The sequence below is a fragment of the Amblyomma mixtum genome, chromosome 2 (assembly GCF_055824585.1).
Source record: "Amblyomma mixtum isolate Tamu chromosome 2, ASM5582458v1, whole genome shotgun sequence".
NCBI classification, from domain to species: Eukaryota; Metazoa; Arthropoda; class Arachnida; order Ixodida; family Ixodidae; genus Amblyomma; species Amblyomma mixtum.
This window is the reverse complement of record NC_143013.1, coordinates 266,470,942-266,493,937: the sequence shown is the minus strand read 5'-3', so window position 1 is coordinate 266,493,937 and position 22,996 is coordinate 266,470,942. Positions and strand designations below refer to the sequence as shown.

Sequence of the window (22,996 nt, the reverse complement as noted above, 5' to 3'; positions counted from 1 at the left end):
AGGCCCCTGCTTAGCGTGCTTTGGCGCCGAAAGGGTTGAGGGAACCAACTGTCCTTTAATTTTAATGAGCGATTATTCTATTTATATTGTACTAGTAACAGGATTATACAGGGTGTCCAGGTTAGCTTTAGCCAAGGGTTAAAAATAAGATATTTGTGGTAGGCCAGAGAAACCACTTACATACAGCTACCAGCCGGCTTGCGCATCATAGGCAATTTTTTGTTTTGCAATTTATTTCGTTCTTTCTTTAGAGCTCGGAAAAATGATACACGTCAGGCTTTCATTATCGCAAATAAATAGAATGGGGGTTTCTGAAGGAGCACGCCAACTTGGATATCCAGATTTGCTGTCTAAAGTCCATATTTACGCGTTTGGAAAAAATATCTTAATTGCTAATTAATTAATTGCAAAACAAAAAATTGCCTATGATGCTCAAGCCGGTTGGTAGGTGTATGTAAGTGGTTCTCCTGGGGCTACCTCAACTATTTTACCTTTTAACCCTTGGCTAAAGTTAGCCTGGACACCCTGTACATCCTATAATAGGCAGTCGCTAGTTCCAAAGCACCGAGCGCTGCAACTTCGATGCGAAGCAGGTTAGTCCTAGCAAGACCGAGTGAGCGGGGGGAGGCACATCGCTGCAAGATTTGCATAACTACACTGGGTGCAATGTATCCTTGCTTCTAGGTTACAGATAAGCTTAGCTACTGCCAAATTTTATATAACGAATTATAGATATATCCAACTATTTCGCGATCCCCTTCGAGTTCGATATACTGGCGTCAACTGCATTCCAAATAGCTAGTAGTATGCGGAATTTAACGTCCCGAAGCTGAACAACGTGGGTTTAAGGGATGACGTAGCTGAGGGCTCGTAATTTTTCAGACCACCTCCATGGACTTCTTTGACGTGCCTTGACATCGCACTGAGCACGGTACCGGCGTGTTTGCGTTTTGCCTCCATCGAAATGCCGTCGCCGCGGTAGGGACTGAACTGGCCACCTTGGCTCAGAACATGAAAGCCACAAAGCGCTGCAGACAAGTGAGTGAAACACGGCTTTGCTAATACAATTGATGCCAATTCATGAAAACAGAAGACGTTAACTGTGTGGAATTACAAAGTTAACATAGCGACGGCACCACAACACAAAGATGGTGACGTTGAATGCACTTCCTGTAGACATCAACACAACTTTTTACGGAGAGCTCTTCGCACGCAGACGTGAAGAAAGGCGGGAAGTGAAATGAATGCGCGTATACGGTGCGAGTGAGGAGCATATTATCGGTAAATATATTTATGACCATATATATACTCCGAATCATGTCACGATTGCGTGAGATGCTGCACACTCGAGTTTTATTTTAAAGATTTTCAGGTTTGGGAAATATGACCCGGTCTAAATATGGAGGTCACCGTCGTGTTGGGCACGGCCAGTTATGCTTGGACATCGATTTTGATGCAAATCGGTCAAGGTCAAATTTTGGGGGTGGCCCAGGCCAAATTTTGGAAATGGCCCGGGGCCAAATTGGAAGTCACCACCGTGTTGCGCATGGTCAAGTTCGGAGTTGGAAGGGCTAAATTTGGAGGAATCTATGTGTTATGCTTTGTTTTAACTTAACATGGCGGGGCTGTTGCTAGGTGTAGGCTTAAGATAGGTCGGACAAAATTCTTGGTCGGTGTTGGTGAACGTACAAGTGGTTTCGCATAAAGTCCCTAGATCAGCTTTTTTTAGAAAAGCTCATACAGGGACTTTAGTTTCGCACTAAAACATTAACCACGCTTTCCTGTACAGCTCCTGTGCATTCCGGGTCTCTAACTGAGCGCAGCGCCCTCCGCGACAGGACAAATGGCCACTCATGTTTGTTCTACAGCTTCAAAACACTTCTTCCCAAGTTTGCTCGTTAGCGATGTTGTTACTCCCAGCCATGCGACCCGTCATAACCTGCACGTAAGGCCTTTCAGCGCTGCTTGCGTTCATTATATCGCGAGCCGTTGAAACGTGTCGGTTCGAAGACGCACTCCGCGTCGTATACAAATGCAAATACAAACTCAACGCTTGCGCATACTCAAACGAACTATGTACATGCAAAAAGAAAAAAAACAAACAACCATGAGGGAGGGAGCGAAAATTACAGTGTGCACACCACGCAGGGTCAACGTTTTTGAGTCTTGTACATTATTACGAGCCCGCTTTCAAATAGATGGAGAAGACATGCGCCTCTCGGGCGGAGCGCGTCAGAAAGCAGGTGTTCGGGCAAGGACACAGCGTGTTCGCGCTTCTTGTTACGAGCTCATTAGTGCAGCCTGAATGTTTGAGGAGGAGGAGACGGAGGAAAAGGAGGAAGGTAAGGAGGATAAGAGGCTCGAGCGCGTCGAAAATGAAACGAGAGCTGCTAATTAGTAGAAGAAAAAGAATAGATAGGAGGAACACGGCGCTTCTTCAGTGCTACATATACGGCCGCGCATAGGAGATGTACAATAACGCGGTGAGACCATCGCGTGTTCGCGCCGGCATTGCACGCCAGCAAGCGGCGGAGGGTAAGTGAACTGTGCCTGCATTTACGCGCGTTTTGCGGGACTGAAAAGCGTTTAGATACTGTCGAAGTCCACGGGCCTATTAAGGGAAACTTTAACTGAGCCCCCCCCCCCCCCCCTCTCCCAATTAAGTACGTTATAATCATATCCGGCTGATGGAGTCAGTCCAAACGACGTGTACCGCCTGTCTATCAAACGACGAATTCGCTTGGAATATTAGATAACCATGCATTCAGCCTTGCAGCGAGTCGCTCCCAATTCATGAGCGAAACATCATTTTTTTCAGTCAAGGTAGAAAAAAATTGCAAGGTCCTGCTTACCTTAGTGTGCGAGGCTACATAAGGATGCTACTGGTGACAGAGGCTAGCCTCTCGATCTCTTGACTTTCCCAGCTTAATCGCCAGGCCACGGCTATAATACAACGATATACTGCCGGCAAATATTTGGGAGCGTTCAAAGAAAGACTGACATACGACGAAAACGACGATTCAGAATGTTATATATATATATATATATATATATATATATGATGGCCATTTGCGTTTTTGTTCCTTGTGTACTAATAGTGCCGTTGTCTCTCTAACACAGGGGTTCTCAAACTTTTTTGCTTGGAGGAACCCCAAAAGCCTTCAATAAGTTCCAGGGAACCCCCCACCCCGCTTTCACTTACCAGCAATGTTGTCGAGTGCATTTTTGCAAAGAGAGAGCATTTGAAGCCGCCTTTCTATGTCTCGAAGCGAAGGGACCACAATTTAAAGCTTCATGAATTTCCTTTTAAAGGTGACGTACTCCGTTATTCGTTTTTTCTGCGAACAGTTCGCGAATGGAATGCTTTGCCGCCACATATTGTTAATGTTCTACCTAATGATGCCTTTTTTCACGAGCTAAGTGCATGATTTTTTGTTTTTTTGAATGTGAAAGTGCCCCCCTGCTGTAATGCTGAAAGGCGATGCAGGTACCAAATAAAAAAAAAAGAAGTTAAATGTTTATTGCACTGATTAATGCAAATACTAATGTGATGGGTAGTACTGCTTCCCTTTTGAGAGCAAGTCAAAGCGTGGCTCAGCAGCACTCAGAGCCAGTCTCATATCAGCTGCCGGGTCAGGGCCAGTGAGGGTTCTCGCGGAACACAAGAAGACAGCCCGCGGAACCCCTGTGTTCCGCGGAACCCAGTTTGAGAACCCCTGCTCTAACATAATTTGGGTGTTTTTGGTAGACTGAACTTGTGGTTACTTGTCGAGTTCACCGCTTTTATGCAGGCATATTTGTTTCTGAGGGTGTATATTGCAGGCTTATTATACGCTGCAGGAAACTCATGAAGCAGAGCAGCTTGCTTCCATAAGCCCAATGGGCGAAAGCCGCGTGAACCCTTGGTCCAGCGGACGTTCCAGATTGTGACCACCCCTGGAACCTCGAGCTCAGCACAGCACCCAAGTCCAGTCTATAATCCTATCGAATTAGTGCAGCTTCTTTCTCTCTCTCTCTCCGGGAGGTTAAACTAAACCGACTCGTAAAAGCACTTCTTGAAGTGCCTTGGCCATTATTCCACAAAAGCAGCTTTCTGCGACCAATATAACTCTTCGCTCGCAGGAATAAATCCTCACCGGCACAGAGCTTTGGACAGTGTGATAATGAGAGCTAACTTACGTACCAGCCGCCTGCATAAATAGGGAACCCACACTGCATACACTTTGCCACGCTCGTGTGCGCCTAATAAGTGGGCGTAACCCATGGGAGCCAATGCGTGCGTTTAATGCTGCATGGGTTAACTCAACAATCGCGTTGGGCACTCAGTTTCTTCGCGTAAAGCTGCAGCATTAACCAGACTCACCGAACATGTTTAGTTAATGCGATGACAACGTGAAGGCATGCGTTGAGAGCATAAAACCGCATTGAGAGCGTTGCCTCAACGCTTGGCCTGCATGGCTACCGACGTCCAGTGATAAGCGTCTCGGCCATAAAGAGAGCGACAAATGCATTAAAGAAACGTAGTTTGCATGGAGCGCGATTTACTCAGAGTGGAGCTTGTACACATACATACGTGCACCGCGCACTCCGCATTTATCTTTCGACACACCTGGTCTAGATGTACACATGCTTGGTATGTACGCGGTCTGCTTGGATTAACGATATCATAGCAAACTACACTTTATGTGGCTTCCGGATGTTGCAGTCCAAACGGTATCACTGTGTTATCGTGCTATGCACACACAACTGCCGGAATAGCCTCACTGCCTGCCGTATCTGTTCGTCAACTATACCTTCCTAGAAAATCGGTGGAGTGGGTTATTTAACGAAGAACCGCTAGAAACGAACATATAGAAAAGAAAATATATATACATATCAAAGAGCTGGGCACACAGACGCCGCGGGTTGTCAGCAGCGCGTGCATATAGCCGAGGACAAACGAGTTTCGAATCGTTAGCGGCGAACGCGCAGATAGGGACACACAAGTTGCACGAAGCACACACAATTGTAAACGCGCCTATTCGCAAAACTCACTGCCGACGCTTTCGCGTGTACCCACCACGATGCACTTAGCTTATCGACGTTCCACCGCTGCGCGTACAGCTGGCAGCGTGCATGCCCTCGAAGCGTATACCGTAACGACGCGAGTGTAAGCACCCCGCGCGTTACTGCAAGCACCGCTCACGTTTCGACGATCGTTTCGACGGACGATCATAGCAACTGATGCGGCGAAGCTGCGACACCGTGAGGCTTTTGCCATTAGCTTTACATTGGCCGCCATCCCGTTGGGTATTTGAACCGGATTTCGCCGTTCCTTCATTCCGCTGCAGCGTAGGCTTTTGGTGAATGGCAGTGGATGGAGAGAAGCCTTTGTTCTGGCGATTGGATCTTCTGCACTCTAAAGACCAATACTCCTATATGGGTGTAAAAAGGGAGTAAGTTGTCCTCTAGCGCACACCCTTTCTGTGTAAAGTGTGAAGGGTGAAAATCGGTACTTGCGTAGGTTGGACGGCGAGTGGAGATGGAAATTAAGCCTTTGCTTTGGTGGGTGGACGCTTTAGAATGGCGGTGCTAGGCGGAAGAGTGTGGGTGGAGCCCACCTGGCGGGGTGTAGGGTGGAGACGAATAGGGGTGGCGCTCTTTGAGGGCGCGAGACTTAATACACTCCTTTGCACTCACACACCGACGCCGGGATTTCGCGAAATGGCATTACTACTGCCGCCGCAGGAAAAGTGGGTCGAAAAATTCCTGGAATCTATGCTCCCACCTATAATTTAATGAATATAATTAAAGCGCACTTTTACTTGTGAAAACTAAGCACGAAATGGAAATGAGAAACTGGCTGCTGTTCACGAAAGGCGCTGACAATAAGGCTTAAAACGCGTAGCAAGGATCAACAGACGGCAATGTAGTGCGCCTGCTGCATGATAGATGGCGACACCACGCAGTTGTGGCACTTCAAGCACCCAGTCATGCTCGCAGATTGCAGCTTCATGACTGAACCCACAACTAAGCGAACTGCGCGCCTACACTTGTTGCGCATGTGATTCTATCTTGGTCCACTCTAATGCTTCGGGGAGCGATTGTGGATTTCTGAAATAAAACCTGAATGCGATCAGCAGATCATTAGAATAGGTGGCTGGCCGCATTTGAAATGCAAATTAAATGCTGGCAGCGTTATTTCGACCGAAAAGTGGAATGCTTACTTAAATGTCATCAAAATTAAATTTACGAATTTTCAACTGAAAAAACCAAAAGCAAGCACGAAATATTTCAGAAAATTAAATATTAGGTGAAATTCACCAGTCAATACTAATGATGCTTTCTCCAACTCATCGCATCGTTTACATTCCCCGGTTTGGGCAAAAAAGAAAAAGCACAGAATGTGAACGCGGTGACGTTTGTGTAGGAGGAAAGGGGAGCTGCTTAAATTCGTGTTAGCGCGGTATATGCCGTGCCACTCGCTCGCTTCGCCCGTATTTTACGATCGCGATACGGGCAGGCAGCCACTTGGTGCTCTTTTCGGAAGCCGCCGTGTCTCGACGCAAGAAAAGAAAAACAATAAAGTAGGCGACTTGCTGGGTCCGAAAGTAGTAACCGTCCAGGGGATCTGTCCACACCATAAATCGCCAAGGGGCCCCCGACGACGAGTGACCGCGAGGCTGCGTATGTACGCTCTAAACGGCAGGCGAATACAGCACGCGTGATTGCGCGTGGGCTGTGAGGTCGTGGAGGAATTGCACACAGTGCCAAATGCAATGCGTGTATACGAGCGTGATTTACGCAGCAAGAGAAAATGGCGGACCGGTACGATGACTTCGTACTGAGGAAGTGATAACAACTAAGACGCGTGTGGACAGGCTGCATGGGACAGACGCTTCAGCCCTTGTCTCGCCCGCGCATCTTGTCATCATCTTTCTGGCTCCTTCACTTTATTCAGTGATATAGCTGTAGCTGAGCTGTCAGTTTTCTCCGGAGATAGACGGAGTTCGCGTAATAGTATGTCGTAGCCAAAACATTTCGCGTTTTGTGCTCTAGAAAGAGAATGCTGCCATGTTTTGGCATGACGACCATAAAAGGAAGCGACATGTGGTTAGATGAGGAACATATAAGGGCCACAGTCAGCATATGGTTCCACAAGGAATACACAAGGGCCACAGGGGACATATTGCTACATAACGGACGTAAAAGGCCCAAAAGGGACATGTAAAGACCACACTGGTCATACAGGTCCACAAGGGGCATATGAAGCTGCAAGGGAAGACACATATGGTTCCATAATGAAAATATAAAGGCCAAAAAGAGGCATATAAAGAAAACAATGGACATATAATCTCATAAAGTACATATAAGGACCACAAGAGACCTGCGCCTCCATTAGGGACATAAAAGGGTCACAATCGACATTTGGTTCAAGAAGGTAGATATAAGAGCCACAAGGGAAATATGGTTCCATAACGGACGTATAAGAACCACAAGGCACATATAAAGACCACACTTTACATACAGCTCCACAAGGGGCATACAATACCCGAAGGGAAGGGACATGCGGTTTCATAATGAACATATAAGGACCACAAATAAGGTATATAAGGAAAATGGACACACAGTTTCGTAAATACATATAAGGGCCATAAGGAACATGTACCGCCTTAAGGGACATAAAAGGGCTACAATCAACAAGGCAGATATGTGGCCAAGGGACATATCATTCCATAATGTGCATATAAAGATTACATATGACATATGGCTCCCCAAGGGGTATATGAGGCCACAAGGGACGAGACATGCAGTTCTATAAGGAACATATCGACGATTTTCACGAAGTCAACGCCACGATACTGGTGCCGCGAACTACGCCGTTTCCTATTTTGCGTGAGTGGTTCGCCGGCACACTCGGACATAGTTGTCAGACTCTGGCTGTGAGAAATACACCTTAGGAGATAGAAGAGTCGGTAAGTGTCATTGCGCGAGTTTTCAGGTACCAGCAGTACAGAGAGAGCGTGGGCGCATATTTGCACTGTGTAGCGGAGCGCTTGCCGGAGAGTGCAGTTCTTATCATGCACCGCACGCACATCTTTTAAGAGTTGATTTGCGTGAATTAATGTAAATGCAAGGAGCCGTTTGTTAACAACCATCGTTAAGCATGCACGACTAACGGACGCACGCTGACACGGCGTGCGTTTACATGTTCGTGTGTTATCCACGGAGGAGGGGCGCGGAGCATCGATGATATAATGGTTTATTCCAACTCCATTTTGTTATTTTTTTCGCTTAGTTATTGCCCCCAGCCTTTTCTGTGACTCGAACCATGCATTCAGACAGACGGGTGGTGAGAATCGAATAGAATGGTATGAAAATTCTGTATCATATATATAGCCGACTTAAATTCATTACGTGCCTTCCATCCACTGCTTACGAACCGAGAGTGTAAGACGCGGTTTCCCCTAGAATATGGTGCGCAGGAAAGTTTCATAATTTTCCCGCTTTCCACTCGCACACACAACTAGAAATCTATATACATATTTCATGCCCAAGATTCTCGGGGAAAAATTTTGAGTATTGAAAAATTGTAAGATACTCTTATGCAAATATTGAACGTAATGGTTCATTCTTCTGATATGTAGCAAAATCTTTCTTTTAAAGTGTTTTCATCGATCGCATCGAACAGTTGAGACTGCCACAGAAAACCAATGCGGAATGCTTTTGACGATAGCAAAAACTTTAACAGAACAAAAATGGAAGACTGCCGTCTTGTGATCAGCGGACATATTGATAATTATAATGAAAGCTTACACTCTATGAATAATTTGCGCTCATAAGTGGTTCCCTGTTCAAAAATGCTTTTGTCCAGAATTGTCGGGTATGTAAAGTACGTTAAGTAGCACGTGGTTATTAAGATTTATGATAACGAAAAAATTCAAAATTAGGGTAGCCTGACCACCTTTTTAAAAGCTCATGGGAGAGTGAGAACGTTTGTAGCTTGTTTTCTGCGCAAGTCGCATGATAGTCGCTTAGTCTTGTTTACCTGCAGCACCAAGTGCAAAAAATTGTGCTTCTAATTTCTAAAATTTTAAATTCTAGTCGGAAATTCTGTCCAAAGTGCGCGTCCATCATCTACCGCTTTACATCAGGCTAGACGTTTTCGCAAGCGAGAAAGTGATTTCCTTTTTTGTCCCTTATTTATTCATCTTACACCGTCGAATACCGAAAGACCGATTCACAGGAGGTAACCACCATCGACGCGCAAGAGAAAGTTTATCGCGAAACTTTAAAACAAGCGCTATTCTAACTATAGGGTGCGCTCCAGAAGCAATCTTCCGCAGCATCGCCGTATTGAAAAAAGTACCAGTATTGAATGCATTGAGGCGCCCCCTCTAGGTCGTTAAAATCACCAGTAAGGGCTACAGAGAGGTATATAGACCTGAAAGTGCTGGTAGGGAAATTACTTCGCGAGGTGGAGGAACTAAAGAAAGAAAATGCCGCTCTAAAACAGCAACATATGCAGACTGGGTCACCGCCTATGACCGGTGGCGCCAATAACCCTACCCCCTCTACCTCCGCCGGAGCGGACATGCATGTTGAATCACCGCGGGCACCCCCGCCTAAGCGAAAAGCGGGCGGTTCCCTCTCCGAAGACCAAAAACTAGCCGACAGCATTCACAAAATTGAAGAAGCGCAAACGCAGACTACTAACACCCTCATTCAAATGCAGCTTACAATGACTTCCATCATGGAAGAATTATGCACACACCGGCAGGAATTACTTAACTTAGGCACCTGGCAGCAGGAAGTAGAGAGTAGGCTTTTTCCCGTCAAAATTCGCAAATCCGCTTCTTCTGAAGCGGTATCAGACTAGCACAATATGGCGCCACAACCAAACTACACCATCTGGCAGTGGAGCTGCCGAGGATTTAGCCGCAAACGAGCTGTACTCCAACAATTCCTCCACAATAGGGAAAGACCGGACTTAATCGCACTACAAGAGAAACAGACCAATAGCAAGCTAGCTGGATATCAATCCTTTTCATCGGGGGGTGAAACGCTTGGAGTCACGACTCTCGTCAAACGAAATATTACGGTTGTCCAGCACGATACCCCAGTCACAAGGAAAACAATGGACATATACTTTCACAAAGGGCGCATAAGGACCATAATGGACATATGCCACCATTAGGGATATATAAGGGCCACAAAACACACATGTGACCAGACAGTTGCAGAGTATACTTGCAGCCACCCTCGTGAATATGCTATATTTCCTGTCTTGTGTAGTGACGGGAGTGTGGGTACAGATGTGCGCGAGGAGGATGAGCACTGCGTTACAACTATCGATGTCATCTCATCCCCCAGAGAAGTCTTTTTGTTTTGTCTTTCACTGTTGTATTAGAGGTCTTTCAGCACAATTTCGACCCTAGATTGTTTGCCTGTGCTTTTCTTCCATATCATTTACCTCCAATCCGCGTGACTTAGCTATGCTTCCAGTCTGGCCTGAGCGTTGCTTTTAAGGGGCGTGCTAATCGGTTGACTGATCCTAAAGTATTTTCTCTCTTGGGTTTTGGAAAAATATTACCCTCATACGTAATTATAATGACTTACCATGCACAAAGACACGCTGTCTCTTAAAGATCTTTTCGTGTTTTTGTAGCCTCTATTTTTTCCTGAAAAGCATGCATGCAGACAACGGTGATGATAACTATCTTTTACTGCTCATGCAGTTGTGAAATTACTGCTCCACGAAACGCTATAGTGATTTAAAAGCTGTAATACGTTTCTCCTTTTGGAACCACTGGGATGCACCACTGCAACTTTCCTGTACCTGTTCAATAAAAGGCATGCCGTGTATTTATCGTTTTTGGCTATTCGCATATATGCTGAAGTATCTTCCATGAAAATAATTTTCGGTTTACCAGACGCAGACATGCGTCGCAGGTATTATATAGTCTGCTTATTTTTTATGAGTTATTACAACGAGTTTTGCGACGATATATATGTTGATATTTTGTTCATCGCAGGTACTATTCTGCACCTGCCGTCGACCAAGATTGGAATGCTGACGTGCTCCACGTGCATCTACGCTTCCTCGACCTTGAGAGTAAAGAAAATAAATAAATAAAGGTGCACGCTGCGAAATAACAGCATTGGTGCAATTAACAGGAGCTACAGAGAGTGGGACAAAGAAAGTCACAGCATAAAATAAAACGGAAATCGAAAGATATAGTACGTTTCAAGTCAGTCAAGTTTGCTGAAAAGGCAGCGTAGTAAATATAATATTTACGCTTTGGTACTTTTCAATGCCATAGAACTGTCACCGCACAGCCTTTTTGGACGCAATGGGGGGGTAGTCCGACATGGGGACAGCACGATAAAACTATATAGTGATTCTAGAACACTAAAAAAACGCATAGAACTGGGTTGTTCTCAACGATCACTATACGACAGTCGCAAAATGTTATCGCCATACACTGTGCAGCCATTATATATAATAAGGGTGTAATTACTCATTGACATCCACACGAGCGCAGCCATACGACTACAAAGGAAAGCTATACAGCTTTCTCAAAAGACGCATAAGGACCATAATGGACATTGATCAATTCGCTCTCGGCCTACAATGAGCTTGCCGTCCCGGTTAGCTAAGTTGATAGAGCGACTGCTCCGGTGAAGCGGTGGTCCCGGTTTCGAACCCTGAACCAGGACGAATTTTTCTTCAACTACGAAGTTTCTGAGAAAGCTGTATGGCTGCGCTCGGGTGGATGTCAATGAGTAATTACTCCCTTATTACAAATCTACTCCACCTTGGGGGATTCCGCTAAACATTTTACCAGCCATTATATATGTCTGTCGTAACAGAAGAGGACTACTCCAGTATGGAGTGCTTTTGTCCCCTTCCTTACAACTGGAGAGTAAAGGTTCAGGGAACTAGTTAAAAAGTGGTTTAATGATGGAAAGTTTAATTCACTGAAAAGAACTGTGACACTGTCAGTTACAACTGGTCATGAATGTACAGGGCTACTGCACTGCCGGGCCATAAGAAGCGGCCCGCAGACGTAAAGATGAAAACACACAAACGCGCTCGTCCCACTTCTGATGCAGAATTATCTTTCCCGTTATCACCAGCCGTGGTGGCTACAGTGACTATAGCGCATCCAGTTGAGCGCTAACTAGCAGATTCTCTCCGACTGCCGCATATTGATGAAAACGACCATGCACTCAAATTTCTGCGCACGTCGAACAGCCTCAGCTGGTCGAAGTTAATCCGGAGCCCTTCCACTGAACGGCGTGCCACCGGCAGCCGTCATACATTATACTGCTGCTTTAACTCTTCCGTTAATGCCGTGGCAAGTCCAAGATTCATCCCGCCAAGTCATTCAGCAAGACGTGGATGCACTACCGAGGGTGTAAGTAACTGGACTCCCTCCAAGCTCCGAACCGTACTGCACTGTATGCGGACGCCACCTGACAGAGCGCTCCTAGTGTCGAGACCGGCGCAGTACCAGTCTCGACATCAGGAGTGCATCGTCAGGTGACGCAGTGCAGGTTACGACACCAGGAATGCATCGCCAGGTGGCGCAGTACCGGTCTCGACACCAGGAATGCATCGTCAGGTGGCGCAGTACTGGTATCGACACCAGGAATGCATCATCAGGTGGCGCAGTGCCGGTCTCTACCCCAGGAATGCATCGTCAGGTGGCGCAGTACTGGTATCGACACCAGGAATGCATCGTCAGGTGGCGCAGTACTGATATCGACACCGGGAACACATCGTCAGGTGGCGCAGTGCCGGTCTCGACACCAGGAATGCATCTTCAGGGGGCGCAGTACTGGTATCGACACCAGGAATGCATCGTCAGGTGGCGCAGTACTGGTATCGACACCAGGAATGCTTCGTCAGGTGGCGCAGTACCGGTATCGACACCAGGAATGCATCGTCAGGTGGCGCAGTGCTTGTATCGACGCCAGGAATGCATCGTCAGGTGGCGCAGTACTGGTATCGACACCAGGAATGCATCGTCAGGTGGCGCAGTACTGGTATCGACACCAGGAATGCATCGTCAGGTGGCGCAGTGCTAGTATCGACACCAGGAATGCATCGTCAGGTGGCGCAGTACCGGTATCGACATCAGGAATGCATCGTCAGGTGGCGCAGTGCCGGTCTCGACCCCAGGAACGCATCGTCAGGTGGCGCAGTACTGGTATCGACACCAGGAATGCATCGTCAGGTGGTGCAGTGCCGATCTCGAACCCAGGAACGCATCGTCAGGTGGCGCAGTACTGGTATCAACACCAGGAATGCATCGTCAGGTGGTGCAGTACCGGTCTCGGCAACAGGAATGCGTCGTCAGGTGTCGCAGTACCGGTCTCGGCAACAGGAGTGCTCCGTCATGTGATGCGCGCATGCAAAGCGCCTGGTTCGTAACTTGGAGGGAGGTCAGTTACTTTCGTCCTCGATGCGTCCAGAAAACTCCAAGAACTGTACCCTGCCGCGCACACAGCGTGGTATAAATGTATAAATCCTTACACATATAGTCATCAACAACGAATTTTTCATGGCCGGACCCCTCATGCACTGCATGCCACCTCTACGGGCCTCCGATGCTGGCAGGCGGGTCACGTCGCGTTGATGAATCACGAGCGCATTTGAGGCCGAGCAGTCGTAAAAACACCTCACCGCCGCCACATGCAAGCATAGAGTGGAAGAGGCCAAGAAGAATGCCGCAAAAGGCGACCTTTCGGCTTCCCGCTCTTCGGGTCGAGCGCCACGGACGCATAGAACTTCTTCCCCCTGCCCTCCTGCACCCGCACACTGCAGTCCGGCGCACCTCGGCCACTCTCCCTTATCGGACCAATATTTTAAAGCGGCTCGGGCATCTGATAACAGGCCCGGATGGATGTCGCTCCGCGGGACGTGTGAAGCTGGCAGCGTCCAGCAACGGCGCCGCTCTTGGACAAACATGTGAAGCGGCATGCAGGAGAAGGCCCCAGCTCGTATATGGTCGTCGTAGTCGTTTGCTCTCCGTGGTTGAGATGCACGCGATGAAGAGACGCGGGGGGAAGTGGGGCGAGAGCGCGAAGGGAAAGAGGTGGGCTGGGGCACGACGCCTCGAAGAGACTGCATATTGTGTACAGTTCGTATAAAGAGATGTCTGCGTATATGCCAGTTGGTGGAAGCTAGCTGATGCGTAAAGTTGATTCTGTGTCGGCCCACAGCTTCAGCTTGGAGCGGACATTCTATACTGCATGCTGCATGGCCCGTAAGTGGCCCATCGCTTGTGACGAACGTTAGTACTTCTTTCCTCTTCCCTTTCTGCTCCTGTCTCTCTTGGTTTCTTTCTCACTTCTCTCCCTCTCTCCTTCCTGCTTCCTTTGTGTTCCTTTTCCCTTGCATTTCTTTTCGCCTCTGCCTTCATTTCAATGTTTTCTTATTTCCTTCCTTTCTTCATCTATTCCTCACTCTTTTTCTTCTTTCCTTCCTTCTTTCTTTATCTATTCCTCTCGTTTTCATTTATTCCTTTATTTTCTGCTTTACTTCTTCCCTTTCTTCCTTGCCGCCTTTTGTATATTTATTTATGAGCACACGTTTATGTTTAGTATATGTCATGTCAGCTTGGCCCAAGATTAGTTCTTTTGTCCATAAGTTTGAAGATGTAGTTACTGCTGTTCGTCGAATATGAAGAATAAGCGGCTATGTACAGGGCGTTCCGTATTTATCTGTCTGGGCTGTAAAAAATTATCCTACACAAACTACTTGCCTGTTTAGGCTCAAGCATAATCCATAAGGCAGCTTATGATAGTCTGCGTTTTCAACGAAAAAATTAAGCATCAGAACTTGCTTGAATTGTCCGTAATCGGCGAAAAACTACAGTCATCTGCCCGGAGAATTTTCGCCTAGGCGAGCGGAGCAGCAGATTTGACAGGCTGCGCCATCTGGGGTACTACGACACCTACCACAGCTCCAAGCAGGGATATTTGTTGCCTCGCAGTTCGCCAGATGGCGCAGTCTCTCAAATCGGCTATCCCGCTCGCCTTGACGAAAATTGTGCGCGCAGTCGACATCAGTTTTTCATCGATTCCGAGCAGTCCAGGCAATGCCCGATGTTAAATTACAACCAAAAAACACAGACTCTTATGAGCTACCCTGTGGTCAGTGCTTGAGCCAAAATGCCAGTGGTTTGCCCAGGAGAATTTTCTACAACCTGGACAAATAAATACTGAACATCCTGTACATACCTTGCGTCCAACCACTCGATTTCGCACCGAATCGAACCGACGGGTCGCTTTGCCTCCAAGCGCCTCGAAAGCGCATAATTCCATGTGATGTAGACAAAATTTGTTGTGCCACAGCGCAGTGGGTAACTGCGTTTTCTAAATTCAATGAAATGATATGGATATTACTTACATGTTACACTCCTCTCCATGAGTAAGGAGAGCAACAGTAACAGTTAAAAAAGTTAACTACTCAATATTAGTTAGCCAGCCTATGAGTTAGCACGTCTTAGTTGTATTCTGATGCGCCGCACCGCTGACAATGCTGAGCCGATAAAAAGCGCTCTTCTAAGTTCTAACTCAAAAAGCCTATTTTTAAAAATTGTGGAAAGTATTTGGTGAAACACCCTGTATTTTATAGGAAGCCAACCGTCATTGCAACCAATGAATGCATAATGGAATGTTTTTTTTTTTTTTCAACTTGTGGTGCTCATCAATGGGAAGTTCATTAGAAAGAAGAAAAACAACCACATGCCATCAATGGGATTCGAACTCTCGACCTCCAAATTTAGTCTGCGTTGTTTTAAAAATATGGACAGCCTGCAGCAAAAAGTAATCTCTATGTAAACTATCTTTCTAGTGCGTTCTTTTGGCTATGAGGCTGTTCACGAGGTCTGGCTTTCTTGAGTTCACTGGAAATGTTGACATGTGCGAAAGGAATACAGGATGCAACGTTATCTCCTTGTTTCTTATCTCAAGAATTATGAGTAACGTTGCGGATTTTGATGCACACCCGATAATGGATACATTGTCGAGTGCATCTAGCGGCCTCAATAAGTGTTGGATTAAAGCAAAGAAGCTGGGCGTGTAAGAAACAGTAGGTCGGTAAAAACAGTTTAGCAAAATTTGTAGATGAGTTGAGGGGTGCATAACTTTTTAGAATGAAATAATAGCACTTAAAAAAAGAAAGACACTCACGAAAAGGCCCAGAAATTGGTGAACCGACATGGTGTCCCGGTTGCATTTTCCGCTCCGAAGAAGCTCGCCCAACTTTTCTCAAGCATTTCGGGTGCTAAAAAAAAGATAAAGGCGCATGCGTGAAGAAACATGCCAAGAGGTTTGCCAACTGCTGTACCGGAGTTGTTTACGAGATTCAGTCGGTCTGCGGGAAAGCCTACATAGGCCAGAATTAGCGCTGCGTAAATGGCCGTGACGGGGAGCATTTGCGGGCGTTAGGGGTGGAGGCACAAGTTTGGCAGAACATTGTGCGAACTGCAAAGTGTGTGAACCGCGGCTGAATGAGATAAAGATCCTGGGCAGCGATAAATCTGCACGTGAGCTGTTAAAAGTTTTTCCCATTAGGAAGGAGGGAGATAGTTGTGTAGTGATAAGTCTGTCAAGCTCTTGAAGGCAGAAATCAATTTTCTTGAATGGTTTTTATGAATGTTTTATTTTCGTGGCTTTCCATAGTTTTTTATGCAGTCCTGCGCATGTCTTGTATTCAAGGTTTCCTTATATATTTGCTGGCCTGGCTGCAAATAAAGACAGATGAGAGTTAGCTCATGTCCTTGTCTTTCTCGGCCTTTTCGTGTCTTTTATCAGCGGTATTATTTCATTCCAAAAAAAGGTCGGTAAAGGAACACATATATATTTTCAAGGTTCAGCCCCTATTTGCCTACAACTACTCCCCGGTCACGTGAATCAATCTGTAGGGTTACGAAACAGCTACCAAAGCCGTTGCGCTAACTCACACTGAAATTTGACAGAAGACACGAGAAAAGGCTATCGAAGGCGGCGAAAGCGCATATACAATGTGAAACTAAAGTCTTTCCACGTTATGACTACGTTCACCGAGTGCACTGTTTTGTCCCTGAAACCCCGCGCTATTTGGGCACGGTACAGCACAAACAAAACTGCCTAGGCCACCGGCCCGTGTGTGGTCATCGTTTCAGTTCAGTCACCTCATACACTTGAGTCAGCGTAAACATGTCTGCGGAGTCATTGCCTTGCACTCCGCGTTAACGACCATCCCTGCATGTAGTGCACACGGCATGAATAGCATACCGCTGTAAGCCGACTCCCACGACACACGCCTGACGATCGCGGCGATGGGCATTCAGATGCACTGCGTAACGTTCGGAGTTAATTATTTGTCTGCATATTTTTTCGTCCTTAGCTTGGTAGACACAATACATATGTGCACCCCTAGCGCGGTCAGGAATGACAAGCTTCCTGTTATTTTCCTGACACATGTCAAAAAGGAAAAGAAGGGAGGGATAGGGAAGTGGCTAGCTGCTTCTCAAGGCATACATGCCTTGAACATGCACTCGTTATTTGAAGCATGTATACATTATATACAGTTCAATATGTGCGCCCATTAGAGCCGACTCAACAAGCACCACTTGTTATCTGATTCATTTAATGGGACGTTAAGTCACGCAGTCATTATCGGAGTACGTCAAGACAGGCGAGGCTGTCCAATGAACCAAGTCACAGAAAGGCGTATTGTGAACCAGAGCAGTTGGTTTGAGGCCGGCTCCTGAAATAAGATGTGGCAGTCTTAAGTAGAAGTTAGTTTTGTAGCCTGTAGATAAACCGTAACAGTTTTACCGCCCGTCCGCCGTCATTTGATCGATCGCAGAAGAATCTACAAATAATTAAGACGGCGAAACTGTTTATACATACTGCTTTACTTTCACGGTGCCCCCTACGCAAGTATTCATTTATTTCAGTAGCACGGCCTCAGAAGCACCGCGCTTGGAACTGTGCACGTTCAACGATGATAAAAATGATAAAGCCGCTGCCTACGTACCTGCGATCCGTCACACTGCTCGATAGTCGTTGATTTTCCGTACGCACATCGCTGTTCCTTCAATAGCCATGGTGGCCAGCATGGAAGCTGAAAAAAAGGCAAGTACGTGTTTCAGATTACGTAATTACCATTGCAATTGTTTTCACACTTGAACAGTTGCAGCTGTTGTGTAGCTCAAATGATTAGAACACTGTCTTACATTATTCTTGCTTACTCCGATTATGTTTAAAACAAAGCAAGACTGACACGGCAGGCTATGACCACTATGACTCCCACAAAGATATCAGGTGTAACAGTTACTCATTGACACTCGGAACGTTGCAACCTTGGTAAAGTTCCTGTCGAGATCACTTCGTGCACTGACATACGGAAAGGAAAAGGCAGCCATGTGGCGCCATCTGTCAACTCAGCGGCAAACTTCGTAGCCAGCGCGGACTTTACGAAGGTCTCCATGCAACCGATTGTACTAGTTGAATGTTGTTTTGGTGTAAAATGCGTCATGCGGTGAGACTAATCGTGTGCAAAGCGTGTACGAAAAGCTTCTGGAAGCTACGATGATAGAAGGAGTTTAATAAAATTGTTTTAAAGCTGCACAAATTGAGTATATTTCACTTCACTTTTCATTATCGTGGTTTTTTATAGTTTATCACGCTATACCTTTTTGGCAGTCTTCTTGTGAATGGTAATGTGTTTGGAAGACGCAGATTCCTATAAAGAAGGGGTCATTAGCTCACATTTGACTTTGCAGTGGTTGGTTACATCCCAATTTTCCAGTGGCGTATACGCTATTGGCTATAGACTTAGAATAGAAGATCTAAAGAAGACAAATAAATGTCAACGTACCATCGATAACTGATTCCGATCAGACGTCACACGATGATCCTATCTAAATTCTGTTTCTGTAAATTAGGAAATCGATCGGAGATGCACGTGCCAATTCTGTATGCGTGCGCATACAGCCGCCCTCATGCCGATGACGTCACCTGCATCTATCTTTCTTTGGGCATAGACTATCAGTTGCTGACAGTTGCTCGTTTTCGTCGCCCTCATTTATCATCCATTTAGGCTCTTCAGTTTGAATCATACGTTTGAAGTGCGCTGTTCTTTTCGGCGGTATTTGCCCCGCACAGTTACAGCGCAGTGTTTCTCATACCATTTATCACTGCAGTGGGTCCGAATTCCAGGTTAATGCACACCTGAACGACCTTAGTGCGCAGAACGCAGAGTAGTGCATTCGTTTATGCACTATAGAGCATAAATAGAGCTATAGAGCTTTTCTCTCATGAGGGCTTCAACATAGAAGTGAACGTACTTTTCAAGGTTATGTTCCTCTTATTCCTCCATTACTTTTCGATCTTCATTTACTTTTCGCAAGCTTACCTGGATAAAATTAATAAGCTATCTTCCTTGCCAGGTAGCCATGCGCTGCGCTTGTGTTAAGGAATGGATAACACAGCAGTGTTATCCGTTCTAGTCAAACCTTCTTTACAAAAAAGTTTTTACATAGTCTATGGAATGTTCACAGACTTCTGTCTGTAAAGAATATAGACATTCTATAGAAAAATCCTGGAGAACAGTCTATAGGCAATAAAAATGCTATAGGCAGTCTATAAACAATCTATAGATTAATGGCCATACACTTTTACCAGACTTTTATCAATAGACAGTCTATAGAATATGAATAGACAAAAAGAAATATCTATAGGAAGGCAATATAGTCTATTAGAAGTCTACAGACTGTCTATAGACCATTTCTATAAGGGCTGGGTCTACGGTGTGCGTTGATGCGGACGAACTGAATGAGAAAGAATATGTGAGGACACAGGAAAGCAAAAATGTAGACGTTACATGCATTTCATTTTCATCTCCCAATAATCAGAAACACTCGTTATTGATGCACCTTAACTGCGCCTTATCTCTCTGATGGACGCATCGAGGTGCACAGCACAAAGTCAGCGAATCGAACTGTCCGTGATAAGTGCGCACGAAAAGGTAGCGAGGGCCCACTCACGTTTCTTCTCGCGAGAAAAAGAGGAAGGCAGTGAAGGACGCGGCAGGTCACGTGGGACATATACTGAGACTCAATACGGGATGCTCGTCCATATAAGAGGGGCGCAATAAATGGCCGCTTCGTCATCGGCGTAAATGCACTTGTCTCGTAGGAAACGCGCCTGATGGAACCGAGTCGTTTGCCTCGGCTCGCTAAGTCACCCCTCCTGGGAAGCAGATGGGTATCTCGGCGTTTCGCCGCGGCTCGGGACGCAGTTAACCTTTGCCCCGCCATTTTTCATCGCGACGATTTCCCGCCAAATGACCGCGAGCCTCTTGATGGCGTTCACTTTGTTACTCATCCTTGTTTTATGCGCTCTTGGAAGTTCAGATGGATACTGAAAGGGCAGACAGAAATAGCGGACGAGAAGGCGAGCCAGACCGTCAACCCACTACTGCCATCTGGCGACGGTTAATGGAGACCACTGTGCAACTTTTTCTGCCCACGTCTTCGATTATCAATTTACTGCAGTTCTCGGAACTGTTCCCCTTTAGAAGGTCATGCTTTATGGTTGTGGTGTCAACTTCGTATGCGCAGCATATGCAGAACAATACAGCAATCGTGTGAGACGTTAGTGTCACACTTCTAGGCGATAGTAGCTGTGACTACGATTTCGCTTCTCACGTACGGCAATGAATCTGTGATAGCTAGTTATGTTCCTGAGACTTTAGGCAGCCTCGTTCATCACTTAATTTTGAATTTAATTCCACCTCTAGACTGCGGTGTTATTCAAGTTGGTCTTCTTACTATCAAATCTATAGCGTGTGCATAACGTATCTTTCTGCGAAATTTTAAGTAGAGTGCCCCCCTCTCCTCGAATAAAACGGAGATAAATTTCCTGGCTGCAAATAATCCCTAGCTTAGTTTAATTTACTGAAATGTATTCGGCGAAGAAGAAACATGGAAAAGTTAAAAGCATCCTTTTAATAATGCACTTAAAGGGCCACGCCGGAGATTTTTATAGAACATTTTCTGTCAATGATCACATTTAATGCCTTAGAGTCCCGTCTCTTTGTAACGGGATTTTTTTTTTTTGAAGAACCCATTGAAGTAATTCTAAAAAAGTGAAAAACCAGCAAAACTGAATCAAAAACTTAGATGATCGTAAGTGGTTCTTTGCGTGACGCCGTTACGGCGTCATAAGATTTCTGGCAAAATTCTGGCACGCACGTTCATTGGCTAGAGACTGTAAACGCTGACCCTGTTCACAAAATGTCCGAGATAGCCGGACACAGCCTGGAAATTATTCTCAATAAGCAAAAGCAAGTATCCACGCTGTCTGTGACGTAGTAAACGCAGTGCTGCTCGTATAAATCTTTTGAACAGAGGACACTAAAATGGCCAAATTTAAACTTGATTTCCACAGAACCAAGACACCATACTGCCCCGTAATTTGGCGAACATTATGACGACGGAAAGGAGAGGCTCCAGTAAATGCTTTGTCAAAATACATGAACCTTGGAAAACTCTGGAGCTGCTTTTTAAGTTTCATTAGTCTGACTACTGCAATGCACACAACAAAATATAAAAATGCATCGGAAGAAAGTAAGTAGAACGCAAACAAGATACTTGAACCTGTAAATGAAACGAATGAGCCATAAAGATAGGCAACTTTTTGTCAAGAATGTGTACACAGTATACATCCTAACCGAATTTCTATTTTTCGAGATTTGCGTGAATGACACATTGCAACATTTACAAGTACGTCTGAACTCGTGGCTGTTTGACCGCGTCCCCCGTCGTTCCCGGTTCTATAAATCTATAACCCCCCCCCCCCCCCCCCCCCCCCGATGCAATTCGGAATGCACTCCACAGTCAGTTCCGTCCAAGCGGCTTTAATCATTTTTACAGCGGCGAACAAAGAATTCTTAACCAGGACATGAGCATCCGGTGTCCCAGTTACTCTCAGCATAATTTGTGACGCGCCGCCGATAGGGCGCCTATAGATCGTAAATGATGACCATGTCGAGTGGCTGGTCTTTCGTGTCGTGTTCGGCGCCAGAAGAGCGTGGTCTCCGCAGTCATAGAGGGCAGCACGAGGTGCTCTGCACGATTGTCGAACGCATGCAGGAACTTCCCTTTGTTTCTTTTCGTCATGTAGTATTTGAAATGAGCAAAACACTCGGCGAACAGTCACGTGTTATTCCTAAAGTAATCATCCAGTGCCACACATGCCTAGTAAACAAAAAATTCTGGAGGGCACTTTGCTCTAACTAAAGCGCGATATTCCGCCTCTGTTGCTGCCCCTGTTACTGTGGTGATGACTTAATAGATGAGGTCACGCGCATGCGCAGTACATTTCCGGTCACGACATACTCCGCCATTTGATGACGTCATCAGTTTGACTGACAGCTAGGATGGGACAACTGTGGACGCACACGCCGGCGAGTCAAGGGCCTATAAAGGCTTTCGCCTTAGAAGTCGCTTGTCATTTAGACCGTTGTGTTGTGCCTGTAGCTTATGAGAGCGCAGCCCGCAAAGCACCTCGGCCTGCGAGACTTGTCGCTGACAAGCGGCAGCCGTCGGTCGCTGCCGTCCATGCTCATGTACAGAAGGACGACAATACGAAGCTTGCTATGCTCAATAACAGCGGAAGTGTCGCCTTGCAACTCATACATTTTTACGGCCGCGTTTGCTAAAAATTTTCTTCTGTATAGTTTACATTCCGTCTTTATTACTACTTTCTCGAGTGACTACGTTCTTTCTAAAGAAGCGCGAGGTTTTCGACTGCGCGGTGGAGTTTGCGGCACCTCCTCATTCGATATAACCGAATTGTGCGTCCACGCTTGTTCGTTGTATCTGAGACGCAGTGCCATTGTCTTGATATAGGTATAATGTGACGGTAGAACAGCGCTCATTCGCAGCAAGCGCGTGTTTGTTAACAAACGCTGGCTTAGTTATAACTGCGGCCGTTATAAGTGGGCTCT

General features: G+C 46.1%; 1 long non-coding RNA gene across 1 annotated transcript in view; it reads right to left on the bottom strand.

Annotated features, from left to right (window-relative positions):
• Positions 1–18,109, bottom strand: part of LOC149363892 (uncharacterized) — a 208,235-nt gene extending 190,126 nt beyond the window's left edge. The window contains exons 1-2 of the long non-coding RNA XR_016288589.1: positions 18,020–18,109; positions 16,186–16,279 (exon numbers count right to left, since the gene is read on the bottom strand). This is a non-coding gene — a long non-coding RNA (uncharacterized LOC149363892). The remainder of the gene's footprint in view (positions 1–16,185; positions 16,280–18,019) is intronic.
• Between the last annotated feature and the right edge of the window lie 4,887 nt (positions 18,110–22,996).